The sequence below is a fragment of the Anguilla rostrata genome, chromosome 13 (genome assembly GCF_018555375.3).
Source record: "Anguilla rostrata isolate EN2019 chromosome 13, ASM1855537v3, whole genome shotgun sequence".
In the NCBI taxonomy this organism is placed as follows: Eukaryota; Metazoa; Chordata; class Actinopteri; order Anguilliformes; family Anguillidae; genus Anguilla; species Anguilla rostrata.
Window position 1 is genome coordinate 28031468 of NC_057945.1, and position 26684 is coordinate 28058151.

The window sequence follows — 26684 nt, forward strand, 5'->3', positions numbered from 1 at the left end:
TTGTCGGTTGGGTCGTCGATTTATTTTTCATGGTAAATGTTTCATGTTGATCTCTGAAACTGGCTAGCAGCACGCAAAAAAAAAAAACTTTTACAGTGCAAAAGAGTGTTTTTCAGAAATACAGAAGCTAGTCAGTACTACAAATTAAACTGCATTTAACTTACATCATGTTAAACTGTTCTCTATAGTACTTTTCTTTTTAAATGCCACACAAACTACCACACAAGCGCAAAAAATAAAAGAATAGTCACACAAGTTACAACAAATCATTTAAACATTGGTCATTTCAATGTTGCCACCCCCTTTTTAATACAGTACATGTCAAAAGTATTCCAGTATTAAACAAACTGAAAATGAGTAAGACTAGTGGAGGGTGTGTGTGTAGCGGGGGGGGGGGGGGGGGTGAGGGCTGAGGGGCTATGTGCGACGGGCAAGGGGTTTTAATGCAAGTTTGTGCAAGGATGGAGATGGTTTATAACACCGCACACTTGCAACAGATGTGTGTTTTATACAGGAGCTTCCCTTGCCGTGAGCCCTGGAGTTCCGATCCTGGAGTGCACACCTCCGAGGGCCATTAGGCCCAATAAAACATGCCTTTGAAAGTGCATGTGGACCAGTACCGGCATGAAGCCAGAAGCCCGTAGTGAAAATGTCTCCTCCCCCCCCCCCCCCCCCAGTTGCCATCAAATATTTTCACTCACAAAAAACACTTAAGAGCAACGGTTTGAAACCCCCAGGAATCTTCATAAGTGTGAATGGTTTGCAATTGTAGTTGTGATTAACTAAATAGAGAAACAAAAAGCCAATCCATAATATTTTTGGTATTTTTTGACGGCACAGTCATTTCTGGCCGGACTTTATAAGATATATAATACCTTGTTAAAAGATATTCCGCCAAATGCTTCCAAATGTTAGTCTGGCCTCAGCACACGACTGTGTCTTGAGTTCTAGAGTAATAAAATCAAAATCAATAATTACACACTCCGTACAAGCACATTTGCTAAGATTTTTCACCACTCAGCAGCAACCATCTCCAGGCCCCCATCCTCACCTCCACCTGCGCTGTGTGGCCAGCACCCCACCTATCTCTCTTCCCAGAGCTGATCAGTGTGGCCTGTGCAGGCCGTGATCTCCACCTCCAGAGCCCGGGCAGGAAGCAGCACTGGGCCATGCCTAACGGTTCAGCATGGGGGCTCCCAGATCTCTTACACAACACCGTCTCCTGCCTGGGGCCAGCGGCTCCCGCCTTCTACCTGCGGGTCTGCCTTCCTTTTGTGAGATGATAAGACCGGAGCTGGTGGGGGTGGGGACGGCACATCCTGCGTGAAACCGCATCCTGAACAAGCATCACCGCGTCTCACTGTAAATAAATACTCTCTCCTCGCAGAACTTCCGTCAACTGTCACTGCCTTGGCTCCAATCACCTTCAAGTCCAAACAGGAAAGCGCAGAGAGGCGAGCGAGATGGCTGATATGAGCTTTAATTTGCTTTTTGCTGCAGTTTTCCTCGGCCCTGCACTTCCTATTCTCCCTCAGAGCCAGCTGCCCGGGATCTCTCAGACACTCCTGGCCCTTCCTGTCACCCTTCATTACTGTGTTATTGTGGGCCAGCTCCGCCAAGGGGTGTGGGGGGGGGGGGGTGGAGTCCACTGGGTGCAACCCAACCCGTCACACAAGGCGCACGGGCACACATTTAGGCCAAAAGGCGTACGCGTAAAGAGACGCATATTAAAAAGAAAAAAAGAAAAAAATTTATCAGCCAACTTATTACCTGCTAATCCGTTCTGCACCATCAGAGGTGTTGCTGAACAACAGAGGCATGATGAACCCAGCAAACTGAAACAAAACAATCTTGCCAACGGCAAACTGTTTTTGTTGTCTTACAGACATTACTGATGCGATTTAAATGCAGAATGTCCTTTGAGATTAATCATATAACACTTCGTATCGCAACACATATATTGAAGTACAAGGTGTAAAAAATAAAAATAAAATGTGTGTTCAAACAAGAAACAAAAAACAGCCTAAATGTGTCACACATCAGTTTTTTGTGGCATGGTGCAGACTGAGCCTGGCATTCCTGAATCAAAGTAATGCCAGTGTAAAATGCAAGAAAAAACATAGCAAACCCATTGACAAGTACTTGCATTCAGAAAGGTTTAGTTCATTCTGAACTGCAATTAAATTATACATCTTGCTATCCTAAAGCACGTCAGAAACAAATCATTTTTTGAGCCATATCTGTTCTATTCCAAATGATTCACACTTTTGAGAATTTTTCACACAATAAACGACTCACACGAATCCAAAATGATGACCCTGCAAAACTGCCTTGGGCCTGGCATAAGGACTGTTTGAAGGATACATATAAAGAGGAGTGCAGAAACCATCATGCAATACGCAAGTTGTTGACATCATGCACGAGCCTCGTATCTCTCATTTCTGTCATTATGGGAGTTTTTTAAACACACTGAATGTTCTCATCAAGCTCAATGTATTCATGTATGTTTATTTTCTTAACTCAATAACTAATACAATTGGTTTAAAAACCCAAATAATAAAAACAGAATGCTCACTGGTAAAACTGCTCTCAGTAAGAATTCCATTTTTGCATATGAGGTTTCTGCACAACACCGATGACGTGCATTCTGAATGACTCATGTGCCAAATAAAAGAAAGAAGAAGTAGATAGTTAACAAAATTACAAATTTGATGCAGCTGCCATCCAAATGCACCTTAAAGAAAAATGACTTCCAGATACTACTGACAAATAAAACTACAAATGGCTTAGCACTCAACCCAAATCAAAGGAGCACTAGTTCATGTGAGGTAGCACTATGGCCCTATGCCTTTTCGTGCTGTAGAGTAACAGCATTCAGTCCTTCCCCTCACCCCACAACCTCTGCGTATATTCTTTTATTACACTTCAGTGGGTGAGGAGAGGAAATTGCATGCAGCTGCTGACTGTAGGCCATCAGTGCTCTGCCTAGACACAAGCATGACCCACCAGGCCAGTAAATTCATCCAGTAACTGGTCTGGCAAGGAGGACTATGCTGTCCTGACTTGATACGCACGTGGCTTTGCATATCTTCTGCATGCATCTATACGATTTGAGTACAGCGAAAATCATCACTAACAGTAGATCTGTTAAGTATGGGCTGCTACTCAATTGAAATAACTAACACTGACTTTTTTTTGTGTGTGTGTTATTCTCAAAATAGTGTTTTAAATTAACACAAAAAATGATGACTTTGGAGCATCATGTTTTGTTCAATGCAGTGAGAAACAGTGAAAACAAACCCCTGACACTTTAAAAAGGGAAATTATCCTGCAGCCAATGCTGACATTTCCCATTCGTGTGGTGATAAGATAAAGCATTGTCATAAACGAGTGAGATTTAGTGTCAGGTAACCGTGGTAACAACCCAAATGGAAGGTGAGCAAGTGAAACTACTTTTTATAGGTTTCCTACACAAAACAAAAATCAGCCATTAGAGAGAATCTAACGTACACATCACACTGTAAACGGAAGCTCACAGATTTCACACATGCATTGGCCCATTAAATAAAATACTGGAATAGGTTTTACTGTTGGTGTCATCAAGCTACAAAATGATTATATTTGTAAACTTTTATTTTTAATTTCCTCCCTATTGGAAATTTCCTCCCGTATTTGGAATCTCTAGTCAAAACCATGCCATCACGACTTGTACACCAGGAGCACAGTTGCAGTGGTTAAAGAATTTGGCTTGTTAGCAGGAGGTTGCAGATTTGAATCCTGGTAGGGACAATTTTATTGTACCCTTGAGTGTGGCACCTTACTTTATTTGACAAACATCCATATTGGTAACTATATAAATGCATAATGTGTAAAATGTAAGCTGTGGAAGTCACCCTGGAAAAGGCTGTCTGCTAAGTGGATAAATAAATTATAATAATGATCTTATTTTCCTCCATCTGCATCTCTCTGCACCTGTAACTACATCAATTATTTGTTTGTGTGTACTGGCATTCAGCCATGTCTCCTTGCCAGTACCTATCACAAGTCATACAAAATAAACTGAATATAAAGCATGCAATAGCAAATATAAAATTATGGAATTATGCATATGGATTACACATATATGAAAAACCAACATAAAGTGATTTAATAAAATGCTGGGCCACCACGAGCCGCCAGAACAGTTTCAATGTGCCATGGCATAGATTCTACAAGCCTGTGGAACTCTACTAGAGGTATGGAACACCATTCTTCCAAAAGATATTCCCCCATTTGGTGTTTTAATGATGTTGGTGGACAGCCCTGTCTAACACGTTGGTCTAAAATCTCCCATAGGTGTTCAACTGGGTTGAGATCTGGTGACTGCGAAGGCCATAGCATATGAATAACATCACTTTCATACTCATCAAACCCCTCGTGCCCTGTGGATGGGGTCATCCCACTCCCATTATGATAGAAATGTTTCATCATAAGATAAAGGTGATCACCAAGAATAACTTAGTATTGATTTACTGTAGTTGTGGACGGACTGTTCTTGCTGACACTGTCTGATCAAGTCTTGAATTGACATTCTCAGTCACCTGAGAAGAGTTGCTCTTCTGTTTTTTCCTTACATATCGCATTAATGCACAACCATCATGGTCATCGAATGTGCACTTTCAACCACAATTTCTGACCCAATTTACAGATGTCTTTCCCATAGAACTAAATGCAGATGTCACTTTCGTCACTGTTCCTATTGAAACACTGGCCAGTTGAGCAGTCTTTGTGACTGACGCTCCTGCCACCTGTGCTGCAATAATGAACCCGCTTTCAAAGCCACTTATATCTTTTCCTCAGGGCATTTTGATCCAAAATTTGAGGTCAACTGGGCCTGCTCAGAATTTTTATACATGCCACAGAGCATGATAGGATGCTAATTGCTTAACTGTATCATGCAGAATACTTGTGTGGAAGCATCTGTATTCGTTATGTTTTTTCTTTAATTTGTCACCAGTCTATCTATCTATCTATCTACCTATATATATATATATATATATATATATACGCATATGGTTTTTGGGATGTTTGAGAATGCCTTGTAAACAGTACTGATGTCACAACCAAAAATATTTCATAAATGCATCACTGCAACCCAATATACACTAGGGAAGAAAATGCTGATAGTTTCCTTTTTAGAGGCCATTTCCCATTTACGCACAAGAATACATTTCAAAATCAAGACAGGTCTGAGTGCCTACTCCTAAATGTGTATAGCCTTCACACTGAGAACCTAGCGTGCTTAATATTGTCATGTCCAACGATCATTTCAAAGAAAAAACAGCTGGCCATTTTATATTTCTGACAGAGAAAACACTCGACAAGTATCCCCTCTGAGGCTGGATTCCTGATTGGATGTTGCAATGAGGCACAAAAATCACATCATTAGCAATGAAATATGTATCATAGTTCAGTTTTGCATTACTGAGAATAGACTCCTCAACAGCAGAAAAATAGCAGGTCCGTGCAAACAGTCTGGTAAATAAACACACAGCACGTCTGCCAGAACCAAAGAGCAGGATGCTGTTCATTCAACCCTTCTCCCTGTTGCCAAGATAGATGTGGATTCTGAGTGTTAATGAGCGTGTGTATTTTCACATGCTCACATTTATAACTTGTATTGTTTACACACTTATTATTTTAGGAAATAAGGCCCTTCAAACTTGGAATGAAAACCATGGCTATAAATTTACAGTTACCAGACCTACCATAAGGACATTACTATCTCTACATCCACTCAAAATTATTTGAACAAGACAAGTGGATAATTGCAGCCATATAATAGCTAAAGAGACCCAATTTAAATAGTATTTTCACTATGACTGAATAGGCAAAAATAACTAGACAAAGCCTACTAGTTAAAGGCTATCAAAGCTTTAAAAGTGAATACCAATCCACCAAGAAAAAATATATATAAACGATGCACTTAAAACAGAAAGCGTAGCAGCTTAGCATTCATTTAATGATTTAGCACCCTCTGGATATGGTGCGAATTTGATGCCTTATCAGGAATACTTCCAGTGGCGATTAAATCAGGCTAGTGATCTAATATTCTTCCAGCAGCATCTACGTGAAGTCGGCCGTATGTTTGGCAGTCGCCAAATGTGCAAAACTAGATTGTGGTCCAAGGGCTGCAAGCATACAGACGTCAATTTCCCGGCTACAGTAAGAGCTCTGCAGGCACATTTTCAAGAGCACCCTTAAAGGGCGGAATCTCACTGAGCATGCCTTTCTCTAGCCAAAGGGCCACACAGGAGACACACTGCAATAGAGAACGAATGTCAGCGTGCATTCATGCATGCACATGCGTGTGTGTGTGGGTGTGTGGGTGTGTGTGTGCATGCGTGCGTGTCCGCGTATGTCAATTCAATATCTTAAGGACCTGTTTCTGATAATCATCTTCCAATTCCTCCAGTGTGGAGGCACAAATAACCAAATAAAGGCCAAAACACGCTTCTCTGTTGTCCTTAACGACATAGTACCACTTTTATGCACAAGCGACTGATAATACATAATTGCGCAATTAAAACAATTTGCCATGTCTCTCTGTCAAACTGATCTAATTTGCCTTGTGCATGTCAGAAGAGCACATAGACCACTCTACTCCACCCAAGGCAAAACTCATCTGCGTCTCTTGGGAAAATATTTTTAAATGGCACAAAACAACACCACGAATCCCTGAAATGAATTCCAGTTCCAATGTAGAAGCAACATATGAGGTTGTGTTCCGAATGTAAGTGAATGCTGAATGCTGGGAAGGTTTTATGTTTTTTTCTGTGATCTAGTATCATTCTTGGGAGAAGAGTAGCAGAGGGGCTCATTTTCATTCTAGTTCAAATTATGATGGACCATCAATCCGGCAGTCAATCTCCTTCCGGGCAGCAACAAGAGACATTTTTATTGAGATCACACACTTCTCCATGTACAGATACTCTGCAAAGGCCTCGCTACGCAATAAAATAAAAAATAAAAAACAATCTTCTAAATAACAAATGAAAATAAAAGGATCAATATTGAAATTCAATACACACAATAAAATACTAGGGCAATCAAAATCAAGACTATTCGTGGCACTATAACAATGCCAAAGTGTAGTATTGTGTATACATTGCTGGCTTGATCAGAAGGCCAAAAACTACCCCTTGTGGGGTAGATAAACTAAATTAAAATCAGCTTACCTCACATCTTGACCAGGAGTGTCAGTTGACTCTTCTGTCCATTACACTGCACGGACTAAAGAAATCTGATCTAATCAATTTCTGCACATCAGAAATGTTCACGTGTTTTTGCATCTGTGGGGCACTTGATGTAATTTAAAGCTCATCCACTTTAACCAATCTCTGCGGTATGCAGCCATGCTCCATGTAGCCATGGTAATAGCCACAGGCCTGCTTTCCTGACCACAGACCCAAGGTGGGGTGGGTGTGGCTGGTGGAAAGAGGGTTCTCGCCTTTAACCTGGAAGACCGATTCAGCAAGCCAAACCAATGATTTAATGAAAGACGGAGATCAAATAACCTTTATAGTCCCTGTCAAATGAACTTAAATGGCCACAACTGATTAAAAAAAAATATGTATGGTAAGTTAAAATTTATGTATAACCACACTCGCCTTGTGGTTTTTCAAGGAAACAAAGCTTGAAGACTCTTTTAAGACCTAACCATGTGTTAATCTAACACATGTGGCAGCCATTACATAATAAGCTTCAAAGAAGAAATGCCCTGTGGTACTCACAAGTAAGGGCCTACTGTATTCACTGTGACACTCTCTATGAAAGAAATGGCCTGTGGTACTCACTGTGATACTCACTATGAAAGAAATGGCCTGTGGTACTCACTATGGTACTCACTAAGAAAGAAATGGCCTGTGGTACTCACTATGGTACTCACTATGAAAGAAATGGCCTGTGGTACTCACTATGGTACTCACTAAGAAAGAAATGGCCTGTGGTACTCACGGTGATACTCACTATGAAAGAAATGGCCTGTGGTAATCCCTATGGTACTTGCTATGATATAAATGGCCCATGGCACTCACTGTGTTACGCAGTATGAAAGAAATGCCCTGCGGTACTCAATGTGGTACTCACTATGAAAGAAATAGCCTGTGGTAATCTCTATGGTACTTGCTATGATAGAAACGGACTGTGGTAGTCACTATGAAAGGAATGGCCTGCGGTACTCACTGTGGGAATCATTCCGGAAACGCAGCAGTAGTGTCTGAAAAACCTTTGCAAAAAAGTTTTTATTTTTTTTAAATTTTTATTGTGCTCAATGACTGAAACTGTTGGCCGCAAAGCCCTCTAATGAGGCGTTAAGTTCCATGGCAGAGCAGCAGAAGGCTAGTAAGTGATGTGCACCCCCCACCACCACTATCATCACCCCAACCCCCTCCCCCCACTACCACATCACATTTCTATCAAAACTCCCAAAATCGCCCAATTCTTGGTCACAAAATAACAACCGTCACCTTCAGCAGTATTCATTAAAACAATGTTAATACTGTCTTGTTGGTAATGTAATTTTTATAATTGAAATTTAATTCTCCCACAATATTTGGAAGATTTTTAATTGACGTTTGTTGTAATTAATTGCTGGGGAACTGCAAGCCTTCACTGGAAAGTTAAAAAAACTAGATCTGACATGGAGATTGGAAGAGTACGGAGTGGTGAGGTGCCTGCTGGGACAGTTTCATCATCACAGCCGCCCCTCCTGCTGATGAAGAGCAGGGGGATGATGGCTCTTCCTCACAGCAAGAGATTTAATTGCGCGCAGATTCCATTACCTCCGCACAAATGCCACGTTAGCTTCTGATCAGGGGCAAGGCAGGCAATGGCTGCCGACCTGGCGACCAGCCAAATGACTATGGAGACCGTGTTCAACCAATCATCAGCTGCCAAAATAATACAAGAAAGAGCATGAAAGGGTCAGAAGAATAACCTCTGAAGAAAGTAACACAAACCTATCCAACACAGGATCCAAACTGCATACCAAAATCAGACCAGAACTGATTTAAGCTAAATAACCAAAACATTCCTACTGCACATAAACTCCATACTCTAAGCAAATGGGAATGGGATCCATGCAACAAAAGGCTAGGTATCCTGGTATGTCTGCTTCACTTGCTTTTGAAATAGTTATAAATAGGAAATTGTTAACAAATATATTATATATTAAATATATATCATTAAAAATGGTTTGACAACAAAATAGCATATCAAAATGACTTGCAGTGCGATCGACACACCAAGGCAGATCAAGCATGGATTTGCATGGGTAAATGCTCAGCCCTCCTCATCACAGTACTTTTGGTAATATAAGTACATGCTAGAAAGGTTTAATTAACTTTATACAGACCATGGTAAAATATCACTAATGATAGTAAGGATAACAATATTTATATTTATTACTGCATTCAATATAAATGAAATAATGATGATGAATTTATCTTTATTTCAATTAATAATTAATGTAATCTCCATGCATTTCATTGTATGCGGTGGTTGCCTTATTTTATTCCCGAGAATCACAGTTTTTACTGGAGTGCCAAACACATGCAGAACCTGTTACAACAGTCTCCTGCCACTACCATGAGCCAAAGTCCAGGTAACACTATGGAAGAATGATCTCCACATATGAAAGCAGACAAAGAATTATTTCAAGTAGGGAAATGTTTTAAACCTTGTTCAGTAATGTGAAAGGATTATGCTTTGAAGTCTGAATACTAATGCAAAATAAGATGGCACAGATAGGCATCTTTTATAAGTTTGTGTACGAGTCTTTTATCACAGAAAGAAAAAAAAAAAAACATCAGTGTCCAGAGAAGACAACATTTGGTTTATTGGCGCATGAGTACAACACACTGAACCTTTCAATGGAAAATGGAAAAGCCCTCACCTTGTTTTACTTTTGAAATGCTATGGTTTTCTATTTCTGCAAAATACAGTCCTTTCTTTTGCTGTAATATTTTCAGTGAACATTAAAGGCATAATGTGTATTTCATTTAAAGTTCGGCCTAATTACAATATATAAGAAGTAGTGGCAATTTTGTAATTTTGAATTTTCACTGTGAAGTGGAAAAAATTTAGCCTAATTATTATCGTTACTACTGCTTCTACTGCCACTATTACTACTACTACTACTACTACTAATAATAATAATAATAATAAAAATAATAATAACAACAACGTTTTATTTTCACATATCAATTACTCATTAATAAATAAATTTGGTGACAATCGCAACTACATTTCAATGTATTTTTAGAAAAAATAAATGAATCTCAGTTCTCTATCCATGTCACTGATAACTAGAAGTACAATAACTGCTTATTGGAAATAAATAACATTAAATAAAAGTCTGAATATCTCAAAGGTCACATGTCAGTTTTCATGCCTGTTACATATTTAAAATAAACATACAATTGGTGAGCAGGGACAACAATAATTAACTACTGAGCAAGATATATACTTTTATCCCTTTATTTGAGGATAAAGTTATTAAAACTAAATAATGTTTAGTTTAAGGCCAAAACAATATCTTGTCAATTGGATTGTCTTCATATGTTAAACTAAATAAACTTTCATAAATACAATTTTGCTAATAAGTTCTAATACACATGAAAACATAAATATCAGTGTCACCTTGTTATAAGATACAATATGATAAAATTTAATGACAAAAGGTAAGGGCATAATTTATTAATTGACAAATAGCATTCCGTTCTATTTTAAAGTTTTAATCGTTCTACACAAAAAACTGAAACGAGTTCACCAAATGTTACTGTTTTCTGAGACTTATTTTATGTTTGTTTCCATGTTTACTTAAAATAATTTCCATACAAACACTGCAAATATGTACAACTGTAATGACTCTTTGACAAGGGTAATAATGAGTGCTTACCGTTTTCACTTGTTTTGGTAAGATGGACATTCCATCTGTCCAATGGGAATTCAGAACAAAGTCTTCAAAGCCCCAACCATCAGGGGCCCACAGAAGACCTTACTGTGCCTTAATGAGAAGAGAGAGAGAACACAAAAACAGACAGATAATCAAGTTACAAACAGGAATTGACACCATTTCTAAAGGTGGGGGAAGTACCCTTAGTTTATTTATTTAACCTGTACACGCAAGACTGAAAATGAAGTGAAAAAAGTGACATATGACACAAACCACAAGTATTTAACTTGAATTATGACACACATCTTCCTATCACTTATTTGCAGACCCACATACATTTTAAGCCATCCAATCTGTCTTCAGTTCTTTTTATAGCACCAACTTTCAATATGAATTATATCATAAAACAGCATATCCATCACAAATCAAAACTGACTAATCTTACTTCAAAGATGTGTCACAAAGTGTTAAACTCAACATTAGAGAAAACCCACAAGTTTTGATGCATACCTACATAGGCTTTCCAACTAGCAGAGGAACAGCAAACTACAACCAAAGTGAGTCACTCCAGTTAACATCATTAATAAACATGACCATCAAAAATCACACTGAACAAGCCTGACCTTTAGCTGAACACATTTACATTTCTTACAAATTCTTTTTAAGGAGAAGCACCACAAAATGTCAGTAAATAAAATTCAACTTTGGTATCATCAGCGAAGTAGTGTGCTGGCATTTGGTGATTATGTTCACCGTTGTATGATATATGTTCCCCCCCCCCCCCTATTGATTTACTAATGAAAGGAGGGACAGCTAGCAAGGAAACTCTCACTAACTGCTGAAAATGATATGACAGATATGATAGCCAGAAACAGAATATGTAAACGAACTAACGACACACGTTGAACTGGAAAATGGATAGTTTACCGTCTCACGCTTGAGGAAGTTTGCATATGTGCACAGCATAAAGCAGTTTACGTCTACGTACGCACTATGCATGGTGCATGAGTGGCTCCTAACATCTCTCTCCCCGCCCAACCTCCCCACCTTACGCCTTATACAGTGTGTGCGAATACAGCTGACTGGGACCACCAGCGTCAGATGACCAAGTGTGCTACTGCAACTCACAGGATAGGAACCAAACGAGACACAACAAACCGCAGAGACGACATCTCAACTCGTTATAATTTATGTGTGTGGAATTCCGCTAACCCCATTAGCACAGTGCTGTTTCCACAGCGTGTACACATTCCTCCCCTGACATCAGCCTCTGAGCGGCCGCCGATAAGACCGTGCTGATTAGCCACCCGTACGCATGTCATTAATCAAAAAAAATATGTTGATCCCAACAGACGACTCTGCCCACAGTATTTATGTCTCTGCCATTTTGGCTCTACTTTTATCAGGAGTCCATTGTTCAAAAAAAAAAGGGGTGGGGGGGGGGGGATGGGGTGCTGAGGGGATTCATTTAGAATGTGCCATGTCACCTTGCTCAGCAACCAGTAACCTGTGCTATGAAATATGTTTCTTTTGCATAACACAATATTTCCAAACAGAACGGAATAATATCCAAAGAGAAAAGGGTGAGGTAAAATTGTCTACGCTCTTTGTAAAAAGGCTTCTGTAAGCCAGCTGTTCGAAGCAACGCGCCTCCACTTTGAAACATGTGGTTTTAATCCTTCCTTCACACAAATTACAATCCTTGTCAGTTTCAAAAGAAACCAGTTACCAGCCACTTTAAAGCAGTTTGTTAATTGCCACTTATTTGTGTGTCAAGTTTGCAAGCAATTTGGAAAGAAACTCCAGAGAGCTTGGCGAACAGGTCCTTGTGCGTTGAGCATGCATTGAAGTGTAGTGGTTTGTTTTCTGCAAGGCTAAAAAATGTCAGCAAGATGTACCCCCCCCCCACCCCACCCACCATCCTACTCCACCCTCTCATCTACACTTATTTTCCACTGTCACATACAGACTGCAGGAGCAGTGGACTGTGGAAAATAAGGTAGAACGCACACTCCAAGGTCTTTCACCATTCTGTGGTATAGCATTACACTATGGGTAAAAAGTCACTGTACCAACCCTCTTACGCTCATTAATGAGAGAGACATTATCCAGAAAGCCCTCCATCGCTGCAGTTTCTTGGGTGGGTTTCATGTTACACTATTTCATGTAATTGTCTGTTTATTTCCGCGAGTCCTCCAGCAGTGAGAGCGTCCACGGCGATGACAGCCGAGGTCCCCGCTTGGGCGACCTCGGACACAGAGGCTGGGAGGACGTCCAGTGGACTGGACCTACTTGAGAGGCGAGGCTGCCGCCTACCCCGGCGCTCTCTGAACAGAAAGTGAACCCCCGGCATATTGGATCAATGGCCTGACCCATCAACTCACCCCACTCCCCGGCACCTAGTCTAATAAGAGCCGGGCCCGTGGAACGCCCCTGGCTGACCTGCGCGCCTCAGGACAATTATAAGAAAGTGGTCTTCCAGCACAGACGCCCACTTGACCTGGGAATGCAAAGTAAGAGAGAGAGCCACATGATTTAAACTCCTCCCCAGACCTCGCTGACAAGGTCACGGGGTCAACGCAGACATTAACAGGTCAGTGTGCAGCCCACTTGGGAACAATTACTCCCAGTCACAGCTAAGTGGACACTTGATTGAACACGACGCAGGCAGGACACACATCCCACAGATAACAATCCCATGAGCCATTTAAAATAAAAGCCCTTGTGATTCCGCCTTTATGGGCAGAATTCATCTTCCTTTTCCTTTTAAAAGAAGGTGCAAGTTTGACAGAGAGCCATTTTATCACACAGAAGTGTAACTTACCATTAAAATTTCCCTGCCATGTCAAGCAGGGCAGGGCGACAGCAGGTGTCATTGAATTAAAAGAACACCTATAATTATGAAGAAAAAAAAAAACTATTGCCAAACATTTTTATCAATGTGGCACAGAGAACAAACTTTTAAAATGCATGTGTTCCTTCTCCAAATCACGGGACAGATATATGTGAGACATACACACAATATATAGTATATATAGACAGTATATATGTGTGAATGCCTGCGTTCGTGTGTGGGTGCGGGTGGTTGGAGGTTGGGGGAGGGCGTCTTTGTCCTTGCATAACACCATAACTAACACCTGGTTTGTGAACGTGAATCAAAAATACATTAAAAAAAAAAACACATGGGCTCACAAGTTAAAATAATCAGCCGCATCACAGACCAATTTCAGTACTGAAAACCAGTAACCAGAAATCTGCGTTGTAATGCTATTAGGTATCCAGTTCCAAGCAAATATTTTACAAAATGTTTGCCACATTGTTAAATACTTGCCAGTGCCTGCTTCAAGTGTGAAACATACAACAGTTAGCATTTTATCCCAAAAATCACCATAGTAATAAAAAAATCTCTCAAAAACATACTGTATTTTGAAAACAGCATCTTACTAAGCAGTTGCCTCTTTGTAGATATGTGTAAAATGACAGAATAATCCTTCACAACCCATGGTCAATCCATACAGTTAAAGAAACTAGTGGCGGGCATATTGCAAATAATCCACTCTAAATATGCGCCTCTCTCAGAAAATGAACTACTTGACCTCTGCAAAACAAGCATGCAATTCCATTTCCAAATTTAGTAACTCACTGCCATTCCCATCTGATGTGCTCAGTGTACTGCATACATGAGTTACGGTGCTTTTTATCTGCACAATTTGTTTCAACTTTGCACCCTGAAATGAACAAAAAAAAAAAAAAACTGTTGCGTATGTGAAGTGTGTATCATATGAAACTTAATAACATATAGGCTAACTGCTGGATGCATTAAATGGTCAATTCAATCTTCCCGTTTATTATTTATTAATCAAGGAATGTGCATTCCCTGATGTCACAGTGGTAACGGAGCATTTTTTTGTTTGTTTATTGTTTATTTTCCTTTCTTTTGAAAATCAATTCCACTCTGTTGCTTCTCGACCGCTGTAGCAGCTGTAGGCTGTTAAGAGTCTGCTGATGACACAGTTCACCACTTCTCCAGGAGAAGAGATTGAGATGGAGGGAGTTCGCCACATCTGCAGCTGATGAGTATGGGGGTAAAAGTGTGGCAGACAGAGGGAGGAGAAGAGAGAGAGAGAGAGCAGCCCTGGCTCAATGCATTGTCTTCTATTCAAGCACCACACACACACACACACACACACACACACACACACACACGCACGCTAAAAATAGACACACTTTTTCAGAAGGCAGAAAATCACTTTATCCGAGAGTCTGCAGGCCTATCCCATTACTGCACAGGCCTATCGCCGCCACTTCCTCGACGCTCGCAATGAGAGGCGGAGGATCCAGGAAGCAACGCGTTAGCGCAAAGGAAACGAGCTGCAGCGCTGGGTTTCTCCCCTCTCTGCTCATTAACTGGGCTCCGTTCCAATTCATTTAGGACCCCTGAGATACAACCTTCCTCGAATTTACCGAAATGACACAACATTAACAGATTTGCATATGCAAAACGGTGAAGCAACAGGCATTCCTGCTCAATTGACCTATTGCTTGTTGTGGCAGCCGAGTTATTCCCCGGGACGATTTTGTAACCAAGTGGGCGTCATGTGAATACCATCTGGGTACCACTTATTTAAAGCTGGCAGAAGTCCCGTGGCAGCCAGCCTGGCAATGAGGAGGAAGGGAATAAATTGCATCATTTACTTAACATCCATTTGCTGTTGTGCCCGTTAAAAACCCATGACTAAATAATTTGGTTATTTCAGCTGCCAGTTACTGCTGTCAGCCAAATTGCACTGTACATGTGACAAACAGTGCAACTGTAAGGAGGGTGATAAAAGGAGAAGTCGAGATGTACCGCAGGAAAACACATCCAACTGGAGGAGAAAAAAACCCTCATCTAATCAAACCACAGTCTCAGAGCACTTTACATCAAACAGCAACAACAGAAAACATTAATTCAATAAACATTCTAATTACAAGTCAAAATACTCTTTATTATGTGTAGCAATTGGAATTAGTCTGACCAAGGATTTAACAGGAGTGATATGAACAGAACCCGAAAGGTGCATAGCCTAAGGTGTATCTGCACCTCCATCTCCCAAATTCTTAGGAAATAGAAAATTCAATTGGCAAAATCTAAAAAAGCACAGTGCCTAAGCAACAAAAAGAAGAGTGCCCTTCATATAAATGATCAAAGTGAGAACAAAACACTGAAAGTTGAAAAAACCTTTCTAAAATGACTGTCACTCGAATTTCAGGACTAAAACCTGGCTGGAAAGCAATTAAATGGAGATGTAATTCCTGCATCTTTCTTTCCATTTAGCTGTGGGAAGCAGGGTAGCTAATTACCATAACTGGGTCCAACCTGTTATCTGTTAATAAAGGCAAACCTTGCAGACCACTGAACCATGGGACAACTGTAGAATCTCACTTTCTGTGCAATGCCACACACAGCTCCCTGTCAGCTGCCATTTCCTCCATGTCTACCATCTGCTCTACATGCATTGCATTTTCATGCGCTTCACAAACTATTGTTTGGACACATTCATGATTGTGCTGCAGTTAAATATGTACCCAGTGAGCCCTGCACAGTGACAAAAACACAGGCGAGGGGATATGCCTGAAGACACCAAGCAGTGTACAGTGCATGACCTGTGTGTAAACCTAATTAAAACAAAGGCGATGCCCTTCGTTTGAGACCACTTGAAATCGATCAAGAGTTTGAAACTGAACATTTAAGCAATTTAAAGACCGACTCGACATGATATTGGCAACATGGTAGTGGCCTGTGCTGTTCAGAGGACAGCAGTAATACACTGGGTGGCTCAGGGGTCATAGTAATTCCAAGCATCATCTTTAAAAACAAAACTAAAGAACACGGAAGGTAAATTAAGAAATATGAATGACTGGTCTGAAAATACTTCCATTCCTAGAAAGGGGAACCTTCAGAAATTCCAGGAATTACACATTTCTCAGATATCTACAATAGAACAAGCTTTGACTTGTTATCAAGCAAATTCATTTTTTTAAGTGTCCGTTGTATTTTAAAAATAATAATGTGGCACCTGGTTGATCGGTGTAGTACTACACACCTAGGTGATGTTACTATTAATACTTGGCTGAAAATCTTCATATTCTATTAACCAGTATTTAAGATATACTCATTTGCAGTGATAACCCAAAGAATCAAAGTGGGTAGGGAATAGAAAAAACTGTGTAGCCAATCAGATCTTGGGGATTATTATGTGGCCAGATGTACAGAACAATGCTTTATGTGTGGGTGTAATCAGGACAGCAGGGCTAGTACCCCTATTCTTTCAAAAAGTGCCACAGGATCTGTAATGAGTACAGAGTGCCAGGATCTTGGTTTATGCTCACCTGGAGAACATACCATTTATGATCCATTTTTTTTTTTTCACTGAGGGTATTTATGGTCATCAGCACAGGAAAGACTGGGTTTATAAAAATATAAAAAATAAAAGAACTCAGAGAGGAATATATGATAAATCAGATTAGGAGGTGAGAGCAGGCCTTCTTGAATATTTTAATTAGGATTAAATCTCAAATTAGTCACCTAAATCCTATATCTCATTGTGCAAAATACATGCCTGGTTCTATTCCAACCATCAACACTTTGTGAACAAAATGGCCTCACACTTCTTCAGCCAAAAACTGTCAGAATCTGTGAAGGCAATCAAAGATCATAAAGTGTGTCATAAAGGATAACTCCAGCAAAAAATAAAAATGTCATAGCGTACCCCTTTACTGACCAAATAAAATGTCTATTTGCTTCCCACTCCAACATGGTGCCATGTTATATAGTTTTGATATCTAGAAAAGGCTTTTATAAACCTTTGAAAAATCTTAACTGGATGTAAACCATTTATATGTAGACTGAAGTAGATATCACATTTCTACTATAGAATAATGAAATAACAAATCCAAAAACAGTGCAATTGTGGCCACTTGATCTATATCAGGAAATATGCAATTTTGCAATGAAAAAGATTAATTGATGACATTAAGAATTTTCTAAAACATGCACACAGTAAGCCAGAACTAATGTCAAGGCAGACAGAATGGGGTACTAAGTGTTGCTTCCAGTTAACTGGGTGGAGGTCTAAGAAAAGCCCTAACTACAATACGTATTTTTCCCCAGGGTAAATTATATAATTTCTTCACACTGTACAAGTGGCAGAACACGAGTCGAGCACTGGTTTTATTACATTATATCTCTCTCCATATTTGACAGTGAACATTCTGGAACGTAGGTATATACCTACATATGATGTACTTATCAGTGTTTATATCCAGCTGTTATCATTGAAAATTTTTCAATCATCACTAAAATCATGCAATTCAGTACATTGGAGTGCAAAGCCATTTCATTTATTTGGTAGGGGATGTGCCATATTTTTTATAAATTTTATTTTAAATGTAATTTACTGAAATTCCCCCAATTCCCAAATGCCATGGTGTGGACTGGTGCATACTGGGGCTAAGGCAGCCAATATAAATTTTACCATCCTGCTAGCTAGATAAAAAGCTATCAATAGTAAAAAATAAAGGTAGTTGATAAAGGACATATTTATCAAGCTAGCTACTGTAGCTATTGCATGTCCATGAGTGAATATCCTTCCATATTTATTATTTTATGTCTACATGTATGTATTTATTCATTTATGCATTCATTGAATTACTTTTGCGTTTATTTACATATTTATAGCTCTAAATATAATACCTTACCTAAATATAATACCAGGTATGGTATTATATTATATTAAATAGGGCAGAATCAGGTGTACTAGACGCAATCAGTCGATCTGTAATCCAATTTGGAGCAGTTAACCTGTTAGGTAATAAGAAAAACCATGTTTGCATTTATAACTCATTTTAATAAGCTGTGTCTTATTCACTGGCCACTTCATGTTTGGGGAGAAGCTGAAAAATAAAAACAAAAACATGTATTCACCACTAACTTCACTGTTTCATTTGAACAGCATCACAATGGATATGTCACTGAGGCTTCAGTGAGTCCAGTCAGGTAGTTCATGATTGGAGACGTGCGTTTCCTCCTGCAAATGCTGCGTTGGTACCACAGATATGATGTCTTGTATTTTGTGCCTCAACAAAAAGCTGGTATAACAATATAAAGCAGGCACTGGCCTACAATTTTGAAATTCGAGCAATGCAGAAATGAACAAATACATGTAAAAATAATAATACAGAAATAGAGTTGTTTTTTTGTGTATATTTGCATATTTATTGATGCTTTTTGTTTATGTGATACTCTCAATGTGACATACTTTGTTGAGCAGCAACAAGCAAAGAAAGTTATTCTCCAAAGGTTTAGAGAACATCAGTTCACAATGCCATTCCTTTAGATGAAACAGCCCACTCAGAAGTTTGGTTTTGGAAGTTTAGACTAAAACAAAACTTTAGTGGCAATTGCTATTAGTCTCAGTTGTGGACAAATACTTAGCAGCAACAACAGCTATATGCTGATCTAATTTCCTTGCTTGCTGTTGCAGTTTTATTTGCTAACAGATAGCAATGGACTTTGGCCCATGGGGCTCCATTAGGGGAGTCCAACAACAGACACTTGATACCGTATACCTATTCTGCTCTGGCACTCCTTTCATCCCGGTCATTCTTTATAATCTAAAAGGACGTGATGTGAAACGGGAGTTTCCGGTACAATCAACAATCTACTAGCTATGAATATCAAATCTTCATACCCCATGCACAAATATGAGCCAGCAAATTGGCATGCTTGGAGCTTTAACAGTGCATAAGTACTTGGACATTGACACAAGTTTTGTTGCTTTGGGTCTGCACTCCAGCACACTGGATTTGAAGTTAAACAAGAAATAAGAGCGCAGACTGTTAGCTTTAATTTGGGTTATCTGCATTCCTATTGGGTAAACCACCCCTTGCAGCCCTTTGTACACATAGTTCCCCCATTTTAGGGGGACAAAACGTGATTGGACAAATTAACATCTGCAATCTTGGTTATATTCAGCACATGGTTACAAATCATTTGCAGTCAATGACTGCCTGAAGTCTGCAACTCATAGGCATCGCCAGATGCTGGGCATCTTCCTTGGTGATGCTTTGCCAAGTCTGTACTGCAGTCATCTCCAGTTCCAGTTTGTTTCGGGGGCTTTTTGCCTTCGGTTTTGTCTTCAGAAAGTGAAACTCATGTTCAACTGGATTCAGGACAGATGATTGACTTTGCCAGTTATGATCATTCAACTTTCTGGCCCCGAAAACCTCCTTGGCTATTTCAGCAGTGTGGTTGGGGTCACTGTATTGCTGCAAAACGAACCACTGTCCAGTGAGTTCTGGGCATTTCATAGGATCTGAGCAGAAAAGTTTGTTTCTGCACATTTCAGAAATCATCCTGCTGCTGCTGCCAGCAGTTGTGGCATCAATAAAGGCAAGTGAGCCATTTTGAGTGGGAGCCATACATGCCCAAGCCATAACACTACCTCTACCTTGTTTCAGAAATGAGGAGGGTGCTTTGGATAATGAGCAGATCCTGTCTTTCTCCACCATTTTGCTCCTTCCATTACTTTGGTACAGATTATTACTCACCTGTCCATCAGACTTTGTTCCAGAACTCAGTTTTCAAATGCACTTTTTAACAAACTCTAACCTGGTCTTTCTGTTCTTGAGGCTTACCAATGGAATCAAATTTGTGGTGAACCCCCAGAGGTTACACTCATGCAATCTTCTCTTTATGGTAGTCTTTGAAACACCTATGCCTGCATAATGGAGAGGTTTCTTGATTTCCTACAAGATTCACCCAATATGGATGTAAACACCATGAAATTAAAGGTGACACTGCACTGTATCTTCATATTCATGGTATAATTTCTAATTCAATGCGCTGGAATACAGAGCCAAAACACAAAATTGTGTCCCTGTCCAAATACTTATGGGCTGCACTGTATATATAAACACACAAACATGCAAACAAATGTATTTACAGAGAATACATACAGACAAACATTATCTATACCATACACATACTTACATTAAGTGATTTATAGCAAGGTAGACTACCAAATATCAATCATAATGATGTATGTATGTGCTTAGCGTTACAGTAACCCACACATCTACACCCTGTGAACATGACATGTATTAGATGAAATCATCACAAGATTAGGCACATCACATCAGCCTATGAAGCGCTGTCGGTTGAACTCTTAACAGATTGCAGACGTGCCGCTGGAGAGACATTATGTGGTTTATCCTGATGAAGAAGTCAAAGCCACGTGACTGATGGTTTCATGATCTCATAAGCTGGAGAAAAAAACAAACCATGACTGCTGGCATAATAAAAAGGTGTGGCACTCAAACACTGAAGCGCAGGTAAATACAGAGAAGGGTGGGGACACAACAAGCACAAATTAGGACATTTCATACTCCTGCATGTTATTTTAAAAGGTGTGGCTCTATATAGCCAGCCTAAAGGTCCAACAAAACCATCGAAAAAGTCAGTCAAACTTGTTCACCTTCCATTACACCACCGTTAGGAGTTACTGCAACAGCAATTAGGCCGTCGATGCCTGGACTGCGTCTGAGCTCATTCTAACAATGTCTTATGCACTACCTGCAGTGCAAAACAGACAATTTTTCTTATTTTCTCAATACAGAGGGGAACACGTTAAGAGGAGTAGTGACACTCTCCCATCTGTTTTCACATTGTAATTCCACCATTTTGATACAAAAAGAAGCACCTAGTATATTCATTTTATGAGGCATTAAAATGTATGTGAAACCAATTCAAGTTCATAAATTTTAAAGTTCAGATTTAATTTTATCACTAGCAACTGTATACAAAGTAAAGACAAATGCACTCAAACACCAATGCAAGTCTAGTCAAGTCTAATACAAAGCAAAATAATGAAGAGTGATCATTAGATGAAAACTACAGGCTTGCCTTTGAATTTATATATGCAGTAATCTACATGGACACCAGGGCATTAAAAAAAAGGGAGGGGGGGAAAAACCTTCAGAGACACCTGGTAATTCATCACATTCATAGTTTTCACACTGAGGCCACAACTAAAACAACCCAGCATGGCAGTCTTCATGTGTGTGTGTCAAGCAAAAACTGAAAAACAAACAACAGCACAGTGACGTATTCAAGGCCAAAACAAACCACCAGCTAAATATTTACTTGAGGCCACAGTTCCCGGAGGAAAACCTATTGCCTCAGACTAATAAACAACAAAACAATGCTTAATGCTGTACCACCTACATCTGTGGCTGGGGACTCAGCCCCACCCTGTTTTTAACGTTCAGTACAAAAGCAAACCCACTCAGGAGTCTGAACAAACACAAGTCACACGCTCCGTCCAACACGGGTAAACAACATAGTCAGGAGACCTGTTGGGACACAAAGCTAGCAAGCGGCAGAGCAAAAATAATCACAAGCATTTCCTTTATGCTTGCTGGGACCATCCTTTCTTTTCTTCTTTCTGTCCTTGCAACTGCACATCCATCATCAACTGCAATACTACCAGGGATACGTTTACCCTTCAAATTAATATACAATATTTGCATAACTACATTAACGAAGGCCCACTACTTGTTGCCTGCGCTTGTCAACATTCCACCTGAATTTCATTTAAAAACATGCATATATTATTTGCCAATAGTCAAAGCTGGACCTATGGCTCACAATACCCATATTAAATTCTACAGCTTCTCCAAAAACCCATTTGATCCCCAAATGATCCTCTTCTGAGTTCATCTTTCCAACATCCATCTTGTGGAGACCATTTTCCAGTGTTTACAATCTGCTCCCTGGGAGGAGGAGGAGGAACAATTATCTGGCTCTGTTCACGTGCATTCGAACCTGGAGGAAGACCATGCAGCTGTGGCAATAACCTCCATACTTTCATCTCCACTCCGCTCAAATATGGGTGCTGGGCCCCCTTCCAGAAAGGAGTGACTTAGATCATTACAGTTTCCCCCATTACTGCACGTCTAGTAAACATATTTCAAATAACAAGCAGCCGCCAATCAATTATGAACCTATTTAATCTGCACTCAAATCAGTAAGCAAGCTGTTCTATGTGCACACATCTGACAGAACACAAGTTTTAAAAAAAACAAAAACAAAACAAGAAAACAGGCACTTTATACTTCAAAGTGAAGTTTCATCAGGGTAAAATCCTTTGAATTTACCCTCAGATACAATTGCAAAATGCATCAATTTGCCAAATCATTAAAATACTAAAGCTGACTATCTAATTGATATGCACAACATACAGCTTCTTGTGAGACCCATCTTAACTGTGAACACTTACGAGAAAACACCACCTTCCTGAAAGTGGTTGAGAAATCAAATGTATCCCCCTCTTCCTGTTGCACCCAGAGTGAAACAGAACATTGTTTAATTCAAAGGACGTTGGAAAGTGAACATTAACAACCTGTCAACAAAATTTGCATTGCCTCGTTCTCTCCAGCTTGCCCAGATCTCCGCAAGCCCGCTGCTGCCGGCTCAGAACTGCATTCTGATGGCTTATCACATCCTGCTCTTCAGCACTAAGCTGTAGCTGTAGCTGTATGCGGCCCAAAACCTGATCAAAGCCAAGCAACTTTCCTCCCGGTACAGATGACGGAGGAGCAGGCCCTGCCATGTTAATTCTCTTGTCAGGGTGAGGTTCTGGTTGGATATAAGACCATATTAAAGGCATCGGGACCGCTGCTCATCTGCATGAAGTGCGACAGTCCATGTATGCTTTATCCCTGGGTATTATGAGCCTGTACATTGAGATTCCCATCATTAATGACTTTGGTGACTGCTGCCCACAAAGCAAAACCTAGCTTTTGACTTCTTCTGACAGTAAAGGCACATCCAATTGACAGCAGGGCTGAGGAGTAGACTATGTGGAAAACCTAAGAACTTAATACGTAGCTGAAAAACAAAACTTTCAGCCGTTGTAAATGTTTAACGCAGAATTGGTCTGAGGCAATTTTTTTGCTAAACTGAACGTTAGTAATCGGCTATACGCCATTATCTGCGGATATCAAAGTTCACTGAAGCAAACAACTTTTTTTACATGCAAGAAATGTTTTCGGCTATAATTTATCACTTGGAAAAAATATTTTTACATGTCTGACTAAGGATAATTAAGCTTAAGCAAAAACAAGCACACAGGGCTCTAAAGAAACAGTATGCCCACGAGTAAGACAAGATATTGTAAACAATTTTTAAATCTACAACTGTCTGACCATGCTGGGGGGGGGGGGGGTTGAATTTGCATTTCCAAGACATTCCTCAGCGCAGATAACTTCAGGCTGGAGCGAATGACTTAATTTTCATGTTAATTTCATGATTACAAAATGAGTTGCAATTTAAAAAATAAAATAACCAACATCAGATACTAATCCTGAAAAAAATGTTGGTGCCAGAGATATACTCACCTTAGTCAATCACAATGAGACATGTTCTACAGCTAGCCATATCACTGTTACAGTCGTACATTTCCTCTTTATCACTATGTGCTCACCACGGTAAGATGTTCTATTAGAGTGACATAATCTTAACAATGAAGTAGCATGATAGGATGCTCACATAATAACTAGTTTATATACAGTATTTAATGTGTCATATTAAAATAATTCTCAATATGCAGTCTTAACCTTTGAAATACTACCTCAGAATTTCATACTACTCTTTATATTTCTGATCATTTCATTGTACTAGACTATATGGCTATTTTAGTTAATACAAACAGTATAGATGCAAAACAATTTTATATTAATATTTGTTCAAGGAACCCAGGTTGTTTCAAGATCTTCTGGATAGTCTGCTATATAACCAAACATCTTGTATATCTAAAACAACAGAGGAACAGAGCCAAACTAGATAGCACAGAAATATGCTACATAAATTGGTGGACATTATGTGACTGAATATCAGAAACATTAATCATTAGTGATTTTGATTAATTATTATTAACAAAACTCAGAGCAAGTATGGAAACCCAACTTTCGAGAAAGACACATTCTTTGCAGCTTGTTAATCTGAACTTTGTATTGTGTAAAAGTTAAATTGCAGTCAAAACACACTCCTGTTAGGCTTTTTATAGGCTTTGAAATGGTACTTTCATATAAGGCAAACTTTCATGTCATACAAGGTTTCATGTCAGAAATGAATAGTATGTTTGAGCTGCATGCAGATGTACAGTAATACTGCTTCTGAGATTGTTCATGTCTCAACTTTTAGCAGAGGTTAGCAGAGAATGACAAAGAACAGACGTTTGGATTACTGTGGGCATGGCAACAGAAAGTATGATCAATCTACATTTTTTCCCTCCAAAGATTATATTCACTTTCATACAATCATAATTTTCATGGTCATACTTGGGCGCACACTCCGTAACATGTCATGTTTTCACATCGTAAATTTAAGTAACCACTTAATTTTTATAATAAATAAATAAGTAAATAAATAAATAAATATATAAATATATATATATATATATATATATATATATATATATATAAATAATGTTTTTTATTTTTTATTTTTTTACATGTTGCTGGATTCTTACATTTCAATATCTTGGCCAGAAATATTACTGCCAGCTCCTGCAAGTTATGCATTTGGTGTCTTTACTGGTTCCCAGTCTATTTGCTTTACAAAGAAATGTGACACAGAGACAGAGATGTTTTAAATTCTGTAGGAGAACCGCAACTGCAAAATATTTCAAAAAGCACGATCACTCGCTCTGTAAAACACTGCCCTTTGTAAGCACTTGGTAGCCTAATTTTGTTCTTCAGCTATCTAGAACTACCTACTGAATATATTTTAAATCAGAAATCCCTATCTTAAGGTTTGAGCTTGCCATCTAACTAGGACAAAGTCATTAAAAAAAAAAATAATAATAAAAATTATCCCATCTAAATATCTGATGCAAAATGCACTCAATCCTTTAACTCATCTCCAGTGAATATGGACAGTGTCCCAAAAATGTGCCTTTTAGTGCAATGACAGTAAACTCTGTCACCCTCTCATGAACATAGACCTGAAAATGAAAGGATTGATGGATAGATTACCGCTTCAAATTGATGTTGAAGATGGACACGTCAGATGATCTGACTGAAAGGATTATGACAAATAGAATGAGATGGTTCCATAAAATATGAACAATTTCAAGTCTGGATAAGAATAAAGTCCCATTCTGTAAGATCAAATCAATAGATATTTCAGAAGCACTTTTTGTGCTTCAAATTGCTATACAGTATATTAAATAAAGCCATTAACACTCCCTAATAGCTTTAATCTCTAATCCCAAAGCTGTTCTTAGTAACATTCAACACATTAAATTTAAAAAAAAAAATTTGGTTACGAAGCATGCTTTAAAGAAAAACCTAAAGAACTTTAAAAAAAAAAGCACTCATACCAAATCAACAAGCGTGCACATCATTTGCCTCATCGCTTCACCACTAAGGCAATGTTGCCAAAATAGCTTCACACACATAATTAAACAGGTTCCTAGATGAGAATGAGGACAACTCCATTCCACCTAGAGAGACATGAGGGAACTGAACTACAGTACAGGTGCATGATGGGAGAGCCAGGGGGAGAGGGTGAGCAAAAACAGCACACAAGACAGCTGGGAGATACAGGTGTGGATGTCTATCATGCCAGCTGAACACAGACTGCAGCATATGGTAAGGCCAGGAATTTCTTCCCAACCATGTTTATGGCTGCAAATATACGAGG

The 26684-nt window shown here is 39.3% G+C and overlaps 1 protein-coding gene across 9 annotated transcripts in view; it reads right to left on the reverse strand.

Moving 5' to 3' along the window:
- The window catches only part of foxp1b (forkhead box P1b), a 175593-nt gene that overhangs the window by 135637 nt on the left and 13272 nt on the right, over positions 1–26684 (reverse strand). For 7 of the 9 annotated variants that reach the window (XR_010324918.1, XM_064305238.1, XM_064305228.1 and 4 more), the window contains one exon: positions 10940–11047. The gene's annotated coding sequence lies outside the window, so the exon portion shown is untranslated. Of the gene's footprint in view, positions 1–10939; positions 11048–13320; positions 13437–13760; positions 13829–26684 lie in introns of all 9 variants that reach the window. The other 2 variants (XM_064305229.1, XM_064305230.1) reach the window with 2 other exon arrangements.